The sequence below is a fragment of the Taudactylus pleione genome, unplaced genomic scaffold (assembly GCF_031769625.1).
Source record: "Taudactylus pleione unplaced genomic scaffold, aTauple2 ptg000690l, whole genome shotgun sequence".
Taxonomy (NCBI): domain Eukaryota; kingdom Metazoa; phylum Chordata; class Amphibia; order Anura; family Myobatrachidae; genus Taudactylus; species Taudactylus pleione.
In genome coordinates, this window is record NW_028285092.1 from 641,659 (window position 1) to 657,262 (window position 15,604).

General features: G+C 47.3%; 1 protein-coding gene and 1 long non-coding RNA gene across 9 annotated transcripts in view; one reads left to right on the plus strand and one right to left on the minus strand.

The window, feature by feature from the left end:
- Positions 1-15,604, minus strand: part of TNRC18 (trinucleotide repeat containing 18) — a 416,103-nt gene that overhangs the window by 21,518 nt on the left and 378,981 nt on the right. The window lies entirely within an intron of this gene.
- Positions 2,610-15,457, plus strand: LOC148477761 (uncharacterized). Its single transcript, XR_015872474.1, has 3 exons — positions 2,610-2,934; positions 4,833-4,994; positions 15,169-15,457. It is a non-coding gene; the product is annotated as an uncharacterized LOC148477761 (long non-coding RNA).

Consider the following 15,604-nt stretch of genomic DNA (forward strand, 5'->3'; position numbering starts at 1 on the left):
TATAATGTAAGTAGTAGTTATACTATTCAGGAGTATAGAGGGATGACGGCTGCAGATCCCTCTAGCAGTTATGGCAGTAGTAGTTATACTATTCAGGAGTATAGAGGGATGAAGGCTGCAGATCCCTCTAGCAGTTATGGCAGTAGTAGTTATACTATTCAGGAGTATAGAGGGATGAAGGCTGCAGATCCCTCTAGCAGTTATGGCAGGTGATCGACAGTAAGTAAAAGGAGCATGTGGGGGAGGTGCACAATGTGGCTGCTACTCCCAGCACTTATAAGAGGCAGAGTGCACTAACCGGATTGCAGGTAGAGAAGAGGAGGACCCTGAGGGTACAGCAGCTGATCTCAAGTCTCCGGAAACCAGCCACAGGTATTACAAGTTGCACCACTGTTAATCCCCAGCAGACAGAAGCAGAGCAAATGGCGCCGGCGACACACGTGACCAGGCCTCAATACAGGACCCGCCACCGCGATCTCCCCTTAGCCGCAGCTCCCAGTCACAGAGCCGGCTGATTGATCCCCAGCTGCTCATCACCTATATCCACAGCAGTATGCTGAAAGTTGGCCACGGAGGAGCTTGCAGGATAGGTAGGCAGGATGTTGGAACCAGAGAGCACACTAAGATGCGTGTTACTCCATGATCTTTGTGGCCACGCCCCCCACAGAACACTATATAAATTTCAACAGACCTAAAACATATCACCTGGCTCCCATCACTTTCAAAATCCTTCAAATGTGCTATATGAAATTCATGCTATGTTTATAAAGAACTATCCTCCATCCATAATCTCAACATTCTGGCAATTATAGAAATATGGCTCACAAAGTCAGACACTGCCTCACCCGCAGCCCTTTCACATGGTTGTCTCCACTTCACCCACACCTGCAGGCCTGCAGCAGACAAGGAGGAGGGTTTGGACTACTGCTTTACCTGCATTATACATTTCTAACAAATTACCCATCAATCATGTTCACATCTTTTGAAGTACATGCTAACTGGATTCTCAAGCCATTCTCTATGAGTTTTGCTGTAGACCATAGCAATAATTCTTACACATTTCTGTGCCTTTGATATCACTATGATCATCACTGGAGATTTCAACTACCCCATTGAGAATCAATACTCTTCGCCTCCAAATTACTTTCTCTAATGGTCTCTCCCAATGGTCTGACTTTCTACTGACCTGGATCTTATATTCTGTATAATATGCTCAGTTTCTGATATCATTGACACTCTTTTCCCTCACTTGAATCATCACCTGATCACCTGCAAGTCTCCATGCTTTACTTTAACCTTTCTGCTCTCAAACTGTATGTAACCTCCTCATACATGCAACATTCTCAGTTTTATTCCACATCTCTGCAACAATTTATCGCCCCAATTTTTACATTCTCCTATCCTTATATAGCACTACCACATCATAACCAAACCTTATTGTAGCACTAGCCCTAGTTTAATTGGTTCCAGCTACTCTACATAGTTTGCATGGACTTGAATGTCAGCCATGGCACAATAAAGTACTCTATCACAATTCCTTCAGAAACGTTGGCATAACTCTAGTCCATTTTCTGATACTGCTATCTACTATGACTATCGAAATTCTCGGGCACTGCCAAACAAACAAATAAAACAAATATTGGGAGCGTTGTGGTACCAGTATGAATGTATTTAATGTCTAAAATACAAAATATAAAATATCAATGTGAGCACAAAAATAAAAAACAAATCCTATAGGTACAATATAATAGTAAACGTCTGACCTAATGGACTTAGGTGAACATGAGTAGCTGATAGCACTGGAATAACTAAATAAGTAAGCAACAATGTGGCCACATAAAAATAACCATAAAAAATAAAAATTTTAAAATATATATGAAAAACAGTCCACACAGAACCAATGAGGATCGAGAATATAGCTCCTTTAGTACAACAGCAAAAGTCACGTAATAAAGAGCACAGGTAAATCCAATTGGAGTAATGATCCAGCAGTGCAGGGATGGATACAGATTGTAGTACTTGTAACTTAATTAGAATACATTTTTAGTATGACAGATGAATGCACAGTAAATATCCTGCAAACGGGGAACAATTAATAGGTAACAAATTGGTGGATGTGTACCAGTGATCTCCAAGTGTGTCTGTGTCTCAGAAGTCTCTTGTGAGAAAATGCAAAACAATCCTGCCGTGATTGTGCTAAACCAGCACTGAAAGTGGAGAGGCCACCCTACATATTCTGCTATTAGATAGCTATTAGAGGATCTGGGGTAATAGAGATCTTCAGAACCTGTTCAATAAGTTGAAATATAAGTGTCCATAATGTAAGTAACATGGGGCACGACCAAAACATGTGTGGTAGACATAGGCGAAACTAAGGGGTGGTCCGGGGGTGCACCGGACCACCCATTAGCCTCTGCCACCGATTCAACATGTTTATTTTTTATTTGTAAATAATGAGCGCCCGGTCAGGAACGCGTTACCTCCGCGCCTGACCGGGAGGACCTTCTCCAGCTCCGCCTCCCCTGCATCGGCACCAATAGGATCAGTCATCTGATCCTGTTGATGCACAAGCGCACGGTGACGTCATGACGTCGGACCGTGCGCGATCATAGTTTGTGATGAGTGGAATGGCAGAATGGGGGTCTCCCGGGCTGGACACTTGAGGGGCGCAGTCCCGCTCTGCCTACATACACCAGTGGCCGGACACTCGTGGGGTTCTTACAGCCGCCCACCACTACCCCCAGAGGCTGCCTGGACCCGGCCAAGAGAGTATAGGCAAGCATCAGCAGCGCTGTGTGTCGGTTGTCCTGGAGAAGCTGAGCAGAGCAGCATTGGAGTGGGGGCGGCGCCCGGCTGCCTGATGGCTGCTGCAGCAGCAGCCAGGCTCAGAGGAGCAGGACTAAGAAGTTCCCTCTCTGCCCAGCGTTGTAATAGGTAAGTGGGGGGGAAGGGAAGGAGGGGGCATGGTGTGGGTGAGATGATGGAAGGAGGGGAGAGTGTAGGTAAGATGAGGGGAGGGGAGCACAGTGTGGGTGAGATGAGACAAGGAGAGCACATTGTTGGTGAGATGAGGGAAGGGGGCATAGTGTGGGTGAGATGAGGGAAGGGGGCATGGTGTGGGTGAGATAAGGGAAGGGGGGGCATAGTGTGGGTGAGGTGAGGACTGGGGAGCACAGTGTGGGTGAGATAAGGGAAGGGGGGCATAGTGTGGGTGAGTTAAGGGAAGGGGGGCATAGTGTGGGTGAGTTAAGGGAAGGGGGGGCATAGTGTGGGTGAGATAAGGGAAGGGGGGGCATAGTGTGGGTGAGATGAGGGAAGGGGGGGCATAGTGTGGGTGAGATGAGGGAAGGGAGGGCATAATGTGGGTGAGATGAGGGAAGGGGGGCATGGTGTGGGTGAGATGAGGACTGGGGAGCACAGTGTGGGTGAGATGAGGGAAGGGGAGCACAGTGTGGGTGAGATGAGTGAAGGGGCGCACAGTGCGGGATAGGGAAAGGGAAGTACAATGCGGGATGTGGAGCACAGTGTGGGTGAGATGAGGGAAGGGGGCATAGTGTGGGTGAGATGAGGGAAGGGGGCATGGTGTGGGTGAGATAAGGGAAGGGGGGGCATAGTGTGGGTGAGGTGAGGACTGGGGAGCACAGTGTGGGTGAGATAAGGGAAGGGGGGCATAGTGTGGGTGAGTTAAGGGAAGGGGGGCATAGTGTGGGTGAGTTAAGGGAAGGGGGGGCATAGTGTGGGTGAGATAAGGGAAGGGGGGGCATAGTGTGGGTGAGATGAGGGAAGGGGGGGCATAGTGTGGGTGAGATGAGGGAAGGGAGGGCATAATGTGGGTGAGATGAGGGAAGGGGGGCATGGTGTGGGTGAGATGAGGACTGGGGAGCACAGTGTGGGTGAGATGAGGGAAGGGGAGCACAGTGTGGGTGAGATGAGGGAAGGGGAGCACAGTGCGGGATAGAGAAAGGGAAGTACAATGCGGGATGTGGAGCACAGTGTGGGTGAGATGAGGGAAGGGGAGCACAGTGCGGGATAGGGAAAGGGAAGTACAATGCGGGATGTGGAGCACAGTGTGGGTGAGATGAGGGAAGGGGAGCACAGTGCGGGATAGGGAATGGGAAGTACAATGCGGGATGTGGAGCACAGTGTGGGTGAGATGAGGGAAGGGGAGCACAGTGCGGGATAGGGAAAGGGAAGTACAATGCAGGATGTGGAGCACAGTGTGGGTGAGATGAGGGAAGGGGAGCACAGTGCGGGATAGGGAAAGGGAAGTACAATGCAGGATGTGGAGCACAGTGTGGGTGAGATGAGGGAAGGGGAGCACAGTGCGGGATAGGGAAAGGGAAGTACAATGCGGGATATGGAGCACAGTGTGGGTAAGATGAGGGAAGGGGAGCACAGTGCGGGATAGGGAAAGGGAAGTACAATGCGGGATGTGGAGCACAGTGTGGGTGAGATGAGGGAAGGGGAGCACAGTGCGGGATAAGGAAAGGGAAGTACAATGCAGGATGTGGAGCACAGTGGGATACAGAGAAGGCACAATACAGAACATATAAGGGGAGACACATACATGCAGATATATGAAAGGACAAGACAAGTAAAAACAAATTGGAAGCATAATGTAAAAATAATATATTTTATGATGGCAATAGTAATGTTAGTATAAAGGCTGTATATAAACCTCAAAATATCTTACGAAGAAGAAAAATGGAGACTGATTTACATTATACTAACATACTAATACAATCATAACTTGTATTCTTTTTACATATGTATGCGTAGGTGTGTGTGTAGAGAGAGAGAGCGTGCTTATAACGGCTTCTTTGCTGTTCAAGTTAAATCCGTCGGGAGTCAAGTAGTCGGTGAAGTGAAGCTACCGCCGAGCAAGAGGCAAGTGAGGATCCAGTGCTTGGCAAGCTGAGGAGCGGCGCTGACCCCTGTGGGGAAGGGCTGGCGACGAGAGTACCCTTCTGTGTTCGCCAAGGTCGGCAGAGCAGGTAAGGTCCCAATGGGATAACCCTTCCTCATTATATATATATATATATATATATATTACCACTCCACACAAAACTGCACTAGAGAGGATTATTTAAATATAGCAAAAAGTTGTATTGACAAGGACATCAACGTTTTGGAGCTGTCGCCTTGTCGCCAGGACCACACAGATAGTATTTATTTACTTGTTGTTCTAATTTTTGAGCTGGGATTTCCTGTTTGGGTGGAGTTGGGGGAGCGATCTTTAACCTGCCCGGGTTGTCCAGGTGGAACGCAAGCTTGCGGTTCTTCTGGTTACGGTCGGGTGAGTGACCAGAAGTCTGTTTGTTGATGACTCTTCCGGAAGCAGGACACCAGCGTCGGAGCGGTGACGGGAGGTGTTTGATGTTGGTATACTATATATGTGAGTGTTATGTTATTCATTTGTATTATCTGTTTGGTCCTGTCGACGTGGTGGCAGCTCAGAAACGTTGATGTCCTTGTCAATACAACTTTTTGCTACATTTAAATAATGCTCTCTAGTGCCGTTTTTTGTGGAGTGGTACATATGGTTATTTGGACACAGGAGTGAGTTGTTATGTTGGAATGAGTGCCGGCAGAGCCATGGACTAGTGTGTATGTTTTTTATGTATATATGGGTTGAGCACCCTCCCTGTAACTCCCACTAAGTGTCCATGCCCTCACTCTTATCCCTGTAACTTCACCTCAGTGCCTCTGCCCTCACTCTTATCCCTGTAACTTCACCTCAGTGCCTCTGCCCTCACTCTTATCCCTGTAACTTCACCTCAGTGCCTCTGCCCTCACTCTTATCCCTGTAACTTCACCTCAGTGCCTCTGCCCTCACTCTTATCCCTGTAACTTCACCTCTGTGCCTCTGCCCTCACACTCCCTGTAACTCCACCTCAGTGCCTCTGCCCTCACACTACCTGTAACTTCACCTCAGTGCCTCTGCCGTCACACTCCCTGTAACTCCACCTCAGTGCCTCTGCCCTCACACTCCCTGTAACTTCACCTCAGTGCCTCTGCCTTCACCCTCCCTGTAACTCCCCCACCGTGTCCCTATCTTCATCCTCCTTGTAATTCCCCCTCAGTGTCCTTACCCTCTCCAGGACCGGCAACATAAATCTTGGGTCCGGTATTCTCATATTTTTGAGGCCTTATCCCCTCTCCTGGCCATCACACTCTCCCTTCTTCCTCAGCCCCTGTGTCTGTGACACCTCCCCCTCTTCCCCAGCCCCTGTGTCTGTGACACCTCCCCCTCTTCCCCAGCCCCTGTGTCTGTGACACCTCCCCCTCTTCCCCAGCCCCTGTGTCTGTGACACCTCCCCCTCTTCCCCAGCCCCTGTGTCTGTGACACCTCCCCCTCTTCCCCAGCCCCTGTGTCTGTGACACCTCCCCCTCTTCCCCAGCCCCTGTGTCTGTGACACCTCCCCCTCTTCCCCAGCCCCTGTGTCTGTGACACCTCCCCCTCTTCCCCAGCCCCTGTGTCTGTGACACCTCCCCCTCTTCCCCAGCCCCTGTGTCTGTGACACCTCCCCCTCTTCCCCAGCCCCTGTGTCTGTGACACCTCCCCCTCTTCCCCAGCCCCTGTGTCTGTGACACCTCCCCCTCTTCCCCAGCCCCTGTGTCTGTGACACCTCCCCCTCTTCCCCAGCCCCTGTGTCTGTGACACCTCCCCCTCTTCCCCAGCCCCTGTGTCTGTGACACCTCCCCCTCTTCCCCAGCCCCTGTGTCTGTGACACCTCCCCCTCTTCCCCAGCCCCTGTGTCTGTGACACCTCCCCCTCTTCCCCAGCCCCTGTGTCTGTGACACCTCCCCCTCTTCCCCAGCCCCTGTGTCTGTGACACCTCCCCCTCTTCCCCAGCCCCTGTGTCTGTGACACCTCCCCCTCTTCCCCAGCCCCTGTGTCTGTGACACCTCCCCCTCTTCCCCAGCCCCTGTGTCTGTGACACCTCCCCCTCTTTCCCAGGCCCTGTGTCTGTGACACCTCCCCCTCTTTCCCAGGCCCTGTGTCTGTGACACCTCCCCCTCTTTCCCAGCCCCTGTGTCTGTGACACCTCCCCCTCTTTCCCAGCCCCTGTGTCTGTGACACCTCCCCCTCTTTCCCAGCCCCTGTGTCTGTGACACCTCCCCCTCTTCCCCAGCCCCTGTGTCTGTGACACCTCCCCCTCTTCCCCAGCCCCTGTGTCTGTGACACCTCCCCCTCTTCCCCCCCCCCCTCAGTGTCCTTACCCTCTCCAGGACCGGCAACATAAATCTTGGGTCCGGTATTCTCATATTTTTGAGGCCTTATCCCCTCTCCTGGCCATCACACTCTCCCTTCTTCCTCAGCCCCTGTGTCTGTGACACCTCCCCCTCTTCCCCAGCCCCTGGGTCTGTGACACCTCCCCCTCTTCCCAAGCCCCTGTGTCTGTCACTCTCTCCCCCTATTCCCCTGCCCCTGTCTGTCACACATCTCTTTCCAAGCCCCTGTGTCTGCCACCCCCTTCATCTCCAGCATCTCACCCCGTGACTCTTGAGCTCCCAGCCCGGCCCCGACCAACACTTACCTGTTGCGCTGCATGTGTTCCTCAGTCTTTCCTGATTCAGACCCAGTCGCAAGTGCTGAGCGCTCGCAACTGGGTCGATGTTTGCCCACTGGGCTAGCGATGGGTGCTCCGTCGCTCCGGGTCTCGCACCAAAGGGGGCGAGCTGTCGATGGTGATTGACAGCTCGCCCCGTTTGGTAGGGGGGGTGGCTGGCCAAACGGAGGCATTCCCGATGGAACGCCTGCCCTTTTGGGGCGGCCCCACTGACATCACCAGTGATGTCAGTGAGAGAGCTTTTGTATTGTATTGTATTGTATTTATTGTTGTCATCAGCAAAACAAGTTTGACAGACGAAATTACATTGCACTTTTTTAAAACAGTGAATAGCAATCCATGGTAAAGGTTATCACAAACAATTTCACAAAAATAATAAAATTAAAATTAACTAAAGAGATACAATCATAGCATTCAACATGCGCACAGCAGATGGAAGAAAACTAACCCTCAAGCGACTCGTACGTGCCCGAAGTACTCTAAACCGCTTTAAAGATGGGAGCTTATCAAAAAATTCATGAAATGGATGGCTTGGATCCGATATGATACCTTTGGTTCTCTTTAGAACCCTAAGCCCATAAACATCATGAATAGTTGGCAACTGCACGCCAATGATTTTGCTGGCGGTCCTAACAACCCGTTCCAGTGCACTTCTTTCACTCGCTGTGCAGTTGCCATACCAGATAATGATACCAAATGTCAGAATGCTCTCAATTGAGCATCTGTAAAAGTTTAGCATAGTTACTTTGCTAACTCCCGAGGCCCTCAAACGTCTTAGGAAAAACAAACGCTGTTGCGCCTTTTTAATTAGGGACAGTGTATTTAAAGACCATGTCAAATCTGCCGCAACCTGGATACCCAGAAATTTAAAAGACTCAACTATATCAACATCCTGGTTGTTAATAGACACTGGCAATTTCTGCTCTAAACATCTCCTACGAAAATCAATTACCAGTTCTTTTGTCTTGTCACCATTTAGGAGCAAGTGATTATCACCACTCCAAGAAACCAAATTTTTGATCTCTTTCCTATAATGGGACTCATCATTCCTGCTAATTAACCCAACGACTGCAATATCATCAGCAAATTTGATGATTTTCACAGAATCAGAAGTCGACATGCAGTCGTGGGTAAATAGCGAGTATAATAGGGGGCTGAGAACACAACCCTGGGGAACACCAGTCTTAATCAACACTTCCCCCGACACAGCACCTCCAATTCTAACTACTTGTGGTCTATCAGTTAAAAAGTTTAAAACCCAGTTACAAATAGACCCACTTAACCCCAAGTCAAACAACTTAGATGTTAGTGAGATGGGAATAACCGTATTAAAAGCAGAACTAAAATCAACAAAGAGTATCCGAACATAAGAATCCCTCACTTCCAAATGAGCTAAAATAGAGTGAAGTGCTGTAAGTACCGCATCATCAGTGCAACGATTTTTCCTATATGCAAACTGAAAAGGATCAAAATCTACTGGGAAAAAAGATTGAATATGTCCTAATACCAGCCTTTCAAAGCATTTCATTATCAATGAAGTTAGTGCAATTGGGCGATAATCATTAAGGCATTTTACTACCCCCTTTTTTGGAACTGGAACAATATTTGCCTTCTTAAAACATCTCGGCACTACACAATTAAAAAGGGACAAATTAAATAAGACCGTTAATATCCAACTTAACTGGTCTGCACACCCCTTGAGGACTTTACCGCTAATCCCATCCGGGCCGGCTGATTTACACAAATCAACCCGACGTAGACATTTAATCACATCATACTCCTCCAACATAAGAGGAGACTCCCCCACCCGGGGAATTTGGGGCGTAACAGAAAAACTATTCTCTTGATCAAACCTAGAGTAGAACAGGTTCAAATCTTCAGCTAATAGATTATTGTCATTGCTAATCACCTCCTTTTTTATTTTACAACCAGTAATATCCTGGATCATCTGCCACAGGCTTCTCGGATTCCTGTTATCATGACTTCTAGCTTCAATCTTTGCGGAGTAACTAATTTTAGCCCTCCTAATACCTTTCTGCAATTCACACCTGGAAGATTTCAACATTTCTAAATCACCAGATTTAAACGCTCTATCACGAGCCTTGAGTAGAGATCGAACTTCCCCGTTCAACCAAGGCTTCACGTTGGGAAATATTTTAATACTCTTTGTTACTGTAACACTATCCGTACAGCAACCGATGTAACCTAATATCAATGATGCTAGAGAGTCAATATCTATATCGCCATTTACCCTACTCTCATCAATAAACAAATCCCAGTTTGTGAATTCCAACATATCCTGTAATCTAGTCAGTGCGTCCTCCGGCCATATAGTTACCAGACGTCTGACCGGTCGCACTCTCCTAACTAATGACCTGTAAACAGGTATGAGAAACAGGGACATATGATCGGATCTGCCAATATGGGGGCAAACAACAGTTTCATAAGCTGACTTGAGGTTTGTATACACCTGGTCCAAGGTACGCATGCCCCTAGTTGGAGCCGATACATTTTTATATAACTTAGGCAATACTTTCCTCAGGTCAGCTTGATTGAAATCACCTGCTATAATGAAAACTGCCTCAACATACACAGATTGTAATTTCGCAATTTCCTCGTAAAGAATTCCCAGGGCAATTGTCACATTAGCCTGAGGGGGAATATAAACGGCAATGATAATTGCCACCGAAACTTCTCTGGGCAAATAAAAGGGTCTACATTTGACAGACAGATATTCAATATCCACTGAGCAATGATTACCAATACAGATAGCATCAATACACCAGGTACGCAGGACATACAAACACAGCCCCCCACCCCTACTTTTCCCTGATGAAGAAGTTCTGTCTGCTCTGAACAGAATCCTGTTTCCAAAAGAGACCGCAGTATCCAGAACTAAGTCATTTAGCCAAGTCTCGGTAAAAATTAATACAGAGCAGGACTCCAGATGCTTCATGTATGAAAGAACTGCATGTAATTCGTCCAGTTTACTAGTCAGGGACTGAACATTTGCTAGAAATAAGCTAGGCAAAGGGGGTTTGATAAAACATAAATTGAGCCTGGCTCTAGTACCAGCTCGTTTACCCCTTTTTTGCCTCCTCTCCCTCCTCCGATGCCTCTTCCAACCCTGCCTGCGTCTCCAGGGATAACCGAGTCTCCAGAAATGCCCCCCCTCCAGAGCGCTGCCCACCCCCATAATCTCTACTTCCATTGCCGTGCACATGGCTCTTCTCACAACTCCAGTCTCCAGACCAGCCACCACTCACCACCCCAGCTGCGACAGACCCATCCAGGGCCGCCACGCTTGCAGGCACAGTAACTCCAGGGGCAGCAGACACACAAGCTCCAGAAGCGGCAGCAATCCCAGCCACCCCCGCTCCACCCACAATGCCTGTGGCTGAGGGGTTACCCGGGGCTGTACCTCCCTCAGAGACCTGCACAGCCTCTGCGCCGGACCCAACAGCTCCTGCAAGCGGCTCCACTCCACCAGCTCCGGAACCTGCCACTCCACTCCAAACTCCAGTCAGGCGGAGACCAAGGAGCACCTCGCGGGGGTATGTGATCCCACACCAGCCGCCGTCACCACACAGGACTCCGACAAGCAGGAACAGGAACAACCACACCACATCCGGAGCGCGCAACACACGGACACCCGGACCATAGGAATCGCCATCACCGGCACCAACGGTAAGTGCAGCCGCAGCGTATACACGCGCCGCCATTTCCAGGCACAGCAGGGATCTGGCAAGAGTCCACGAAAGACCCTGCCTTCCTTCCTGTAGTCTCTCTGACGGTGCCTCTCCGGCTCTATTAGAGCCAGAAGCTCTCTGGGGCTTGCGGCCACGAGACCCTACCACAAGGGTCTCGTCGCAAGCCCCGATGGTCGCGATGGTCACCCACAGCTATGCGAGCGGCCAGGAGGCCGAACAAAAAAACCCCAACACACCCTGATTCAGAGCGAGCGCTCGTTCAGAGCGTCCGTCTCTGAATCAGGCCCACAGTACCAAGCTTCCGAGGTAACATAAGTTCTTGTAATGGGTTGGAACTGGGACCACCCATTACCAAATGTCTAGTTTCGCCTATGGTGGTAGAATACCTATTTGACCACAATGTCGCCAACACGAATTAGAAATCATGGGCTAAATCATATGTAGCTTTTCTGGGGTGAGGTACCATCTATGAAGAAGTTTATAGAATTGTTCCACATGAGAGAGACATTTGGAAATCCTAAAACAGGATTGAAAAACTGCCAATTAATGAGCATGACAAATCTGAATCCCACTTCACTAGAGAAGGAAATTTAGAGGATCTTGAAGAAGTAATTATAAGGGTATACCACCAAGTTATGCCTCCCTTGTAAGAAACTGTAGTAACTCTATCGTGCAAGTATTTTGGTACCAAATATAATGGGAAATTTGCGTTGCACTATACACCCAATGACGCAATTGGAGAAATTTATAGAAGTCATTAACCGGTATAGAGAATTTCTCTCGTATTTGAGCAAAATAACTCAAAATGCCATCTGTGGTGACATCGTTTAAGGAAATTACACCCCCATTTGTCCAGTTATCAAATCTTAAATTCAAAATAAAAGATGCAATACCTTTTAAGTGGGCATGGTAATATCATCTAACTTAGAAACCACTTCAAGTCTTTCGGGAAGAGGAGGCCGCTGCTAAGCAATATGTTCTGTGTGGGTTACTGGACTGAGGTAACCAGAGTTAGTCAGTCAATGGAAATGGGGAAACTGTCTCTTTCCAAACTAACCCACATCTTAGGGTTATCTGGCATGGACCATTCTCCTATTTGGCTCAGAAGACATGCCAACGATATAAGGTCACTGTGAAATTTAACTACTTCTTCTAATTTATTTTCTAAATGATCTGTCCGATCTCCCATGATGTCCACTGACTGTTGGCAGGATTGGTTGACTAAGGAAGTAACCTCAGGTTTATGGGTTTCCAAACATAATGTAACAGAATGAAGAATATTTTGTCTTGTATCTGAATTAGTCAGCAGATGGTCACCTAGACTCCACAGTCTAGGGGGGATCTTGTGAGAGTCTACATCCCAGCGTAAGACAAGAGCCGAATGGTCTGACCAAGCTACTGGCAAAATAGTAGCTTTCCTGATTTGCTGCAGGGTCCATTTATCTGACAACGCTAAGTCTATCCTGGAGTAGGAGCAGTGTACATGGGAGAAGAATGTATAATCCCTGGACATAGGATTCTTTGCCCTCCAAATATCATAAATGTCATCTTCTAATAATATTCTATTAAACGCTTTAGTATGTTCATTGACCTGTTGGGAGTGTAATTTACTAGTGGGTGTAGATTTATTTAGTGTCAGGTACAGCACCATGTTGAAGTCCCCTACCAGTATGACTGGACCCTTGCAGCAGTTTTGGAGGATGGAACAAAATTTCCTGCAAAATTAAGTTTGTTTAGAACGGGGTATATACCGTAGCTATTGTGAGCACTCGTTTTTCTAATTTCCCTATTAGAATAAGGTACCGGCCGGTAGGATCTATAATTTGTTCATCTAGTGTACATTGCAGGAGCGTGAGAATAATATGGCCACTCCAGCTTTGTATTGTGGACCATTTGACACATAAGATTGAGGATAATAAGAATCATATAATTTTGGAGGTGCAGAGCTAATGAAGTGGGTTTCCTGAACCGCCACAATGTGTGCCTTATGTTTATGAAAGACATGAAGGGCCAGCCACCTCTTATTGGGCGAATTTAGCCATTTCACATTCAAGGACAATAAATTAACCATTGCGCCATGCTAAAGTAACTATGTAGTAACCTATAGACTATATTATGTTGTACTAAGTCTGCATATTTTGTACCATTTGTAGAAGTAAAAAACAGTATTGGGAACACATATATATAATAATAGCATGAGAAAAAACAAAGACAAACAATAAAGAAAAAACATACAGTAACCTATATATCAACATATATTTACCAAATATAGTATGAAATAAAACAAAGAGAAAGAATTACCAACTAATCTGACACTATCGGAACTTACAAAATAGTGACCGGTGTCAGATTTAACTAGAACAAAATTGCTTATCATATGAGCAACATTAGAATCCTACACACAACTAATACAATGTCCACTTAGCTTGACTTTAGCGAGAACCAGCATTGTGTGTTCTGAAAGCAACATCTTTGTTTATGACCAATCACTATCAATCCGCGGGCTTGTAGCTAATGTCGCTGAAATGTCCTCTAGGTTCCAAGAAACCAGAAGCTGGATACCATCATCAGGTGATAAGACGACTGTGGTGGAACCGTTTCGAGTAATCAGCAGTTTAGTAGGAAATCCCCATCGATAGGAAATATTTGCCTTCCGAAGAGCCCTGGTAACAGGATAGAATGATCTGCGCTTGGCTAGTGTGGAAGCAGATAGATCTCCAAGTAGTTGTAGGTCTCCCAGAATAGACACGGAAGTTTCAGAGGGTCTAGCTGCTCGCAGGACTGCTTCTTTTATGTGAAAATAATGCATTTGCATAAGGGTGTCTCTGGGTGAGCCTTCCGGGACATTCGTTGGTTTAGGTATACGATGAATGCGATCTATCAAAAAATCAGTAATGGACACTGAAGGGAGCAGTTTCATGAACAGGTTTGTGACATATTGCTTGAGGCCCATGTATGATACTGACTCAGGAATACCCCGAATTTTGACATTGTTACGTCTGGATCTATCTTCCATATCCCCGACTTTATCTCTCAAAGTGATGACCTGTGTTTGGAGTCGTTCGTGCAACGATATGAGGTCATTGTGAGATTTAACTGCTTCTTCTAATTTATTTTCTAAATGATCTGTCCGATCTCTCATGATGTCCACTGACTGTTGGCAGGATTGGAGAGCTGCTTTGAATTCTGAAGAAATATCAGATTTGAAGGAAGCTAGGAGAAGCTTCATGGAGCCCACCGTTAAGGGCGCATCGTCACCTAATGAGTCCCCTGGATTAGAAGTTGGTGTGATTGATTTAGGCCCCGCTTCAACTGTGGAAGAAAGTTTAGCTCCCTTGTCAGTGGGCTGACCTTTAGAACCCTGCGCAGGAGAAGAAAGTTTCAAAAAAACTTACTGGAGGGGCCTTCGCAGAATCCTTCTGGCGTTTAGGAGCCATCGTTTCTGCACCTATCCTTTCTTTTTTCTTTAATCACAGAAAAGTTGGTAGCAAGTAAGAACTAAGTATGACATATAAAGATATACGTTAAAACATCAAAAAATGGTGAAGGGTTTATGCATTCGTCTTCACTACATCCGGAGGATTATAGAGGAAGTATTGCCACGTCTCAGAGTAAAATAATCAACTGATATCAAGCATGAGACTGGTCCTGACACCAAAGAATAAAAATACCAGATAATTTTCAGAGATAATGTATGCTGTAATAACAATAACAATGAAGCCACCACTGAGTGGAGCCAGAGTATTAAAGATAGTACTGATAACACTATGAAGGCTCAATTAGACATAGCAAATACAGTGATAATGGGTCACCAATAATTATTTTTATATCAGAGTACAAAGGAATTAACTGCTGTAGAATCACTGCTGATTTCTCTATTCCAGATTACACTGTACAGAACCAGTATTGGTGAATGTGATGCAGTCTGAAGGCTTTATATAGGCATGCAAGCTGAGGCAAGGAGGAAAATGGCGCCTGCCAGGGTCCCACTGGACTTATTCCTACTTCCTCGTTTCGCTGCCTAGGGTGATATGGTGTCGTGGAGTGATGCTTATAGCCCCTCCGGTACTCACAGCGACTCTCCTGGGAGCTGAGCAGCCGCTCAGACCGGATCTCTCCCACTCGTGACAGCGTTACTAGATGCGACAGGATGCTTCCGAAATGTACTGTAGTCCCCACCTCCCTGCTGATTACCAGGCTGCAATCCGCAGGATCGGGTCAACGACCCACGACTCCGCGGACCTACGTAACCGCCTCACCGGGTATGTGTGGGGAGCTCTGGGGATAAGGGTACGGGTTCCCACTAACCTCCGGCAGGCG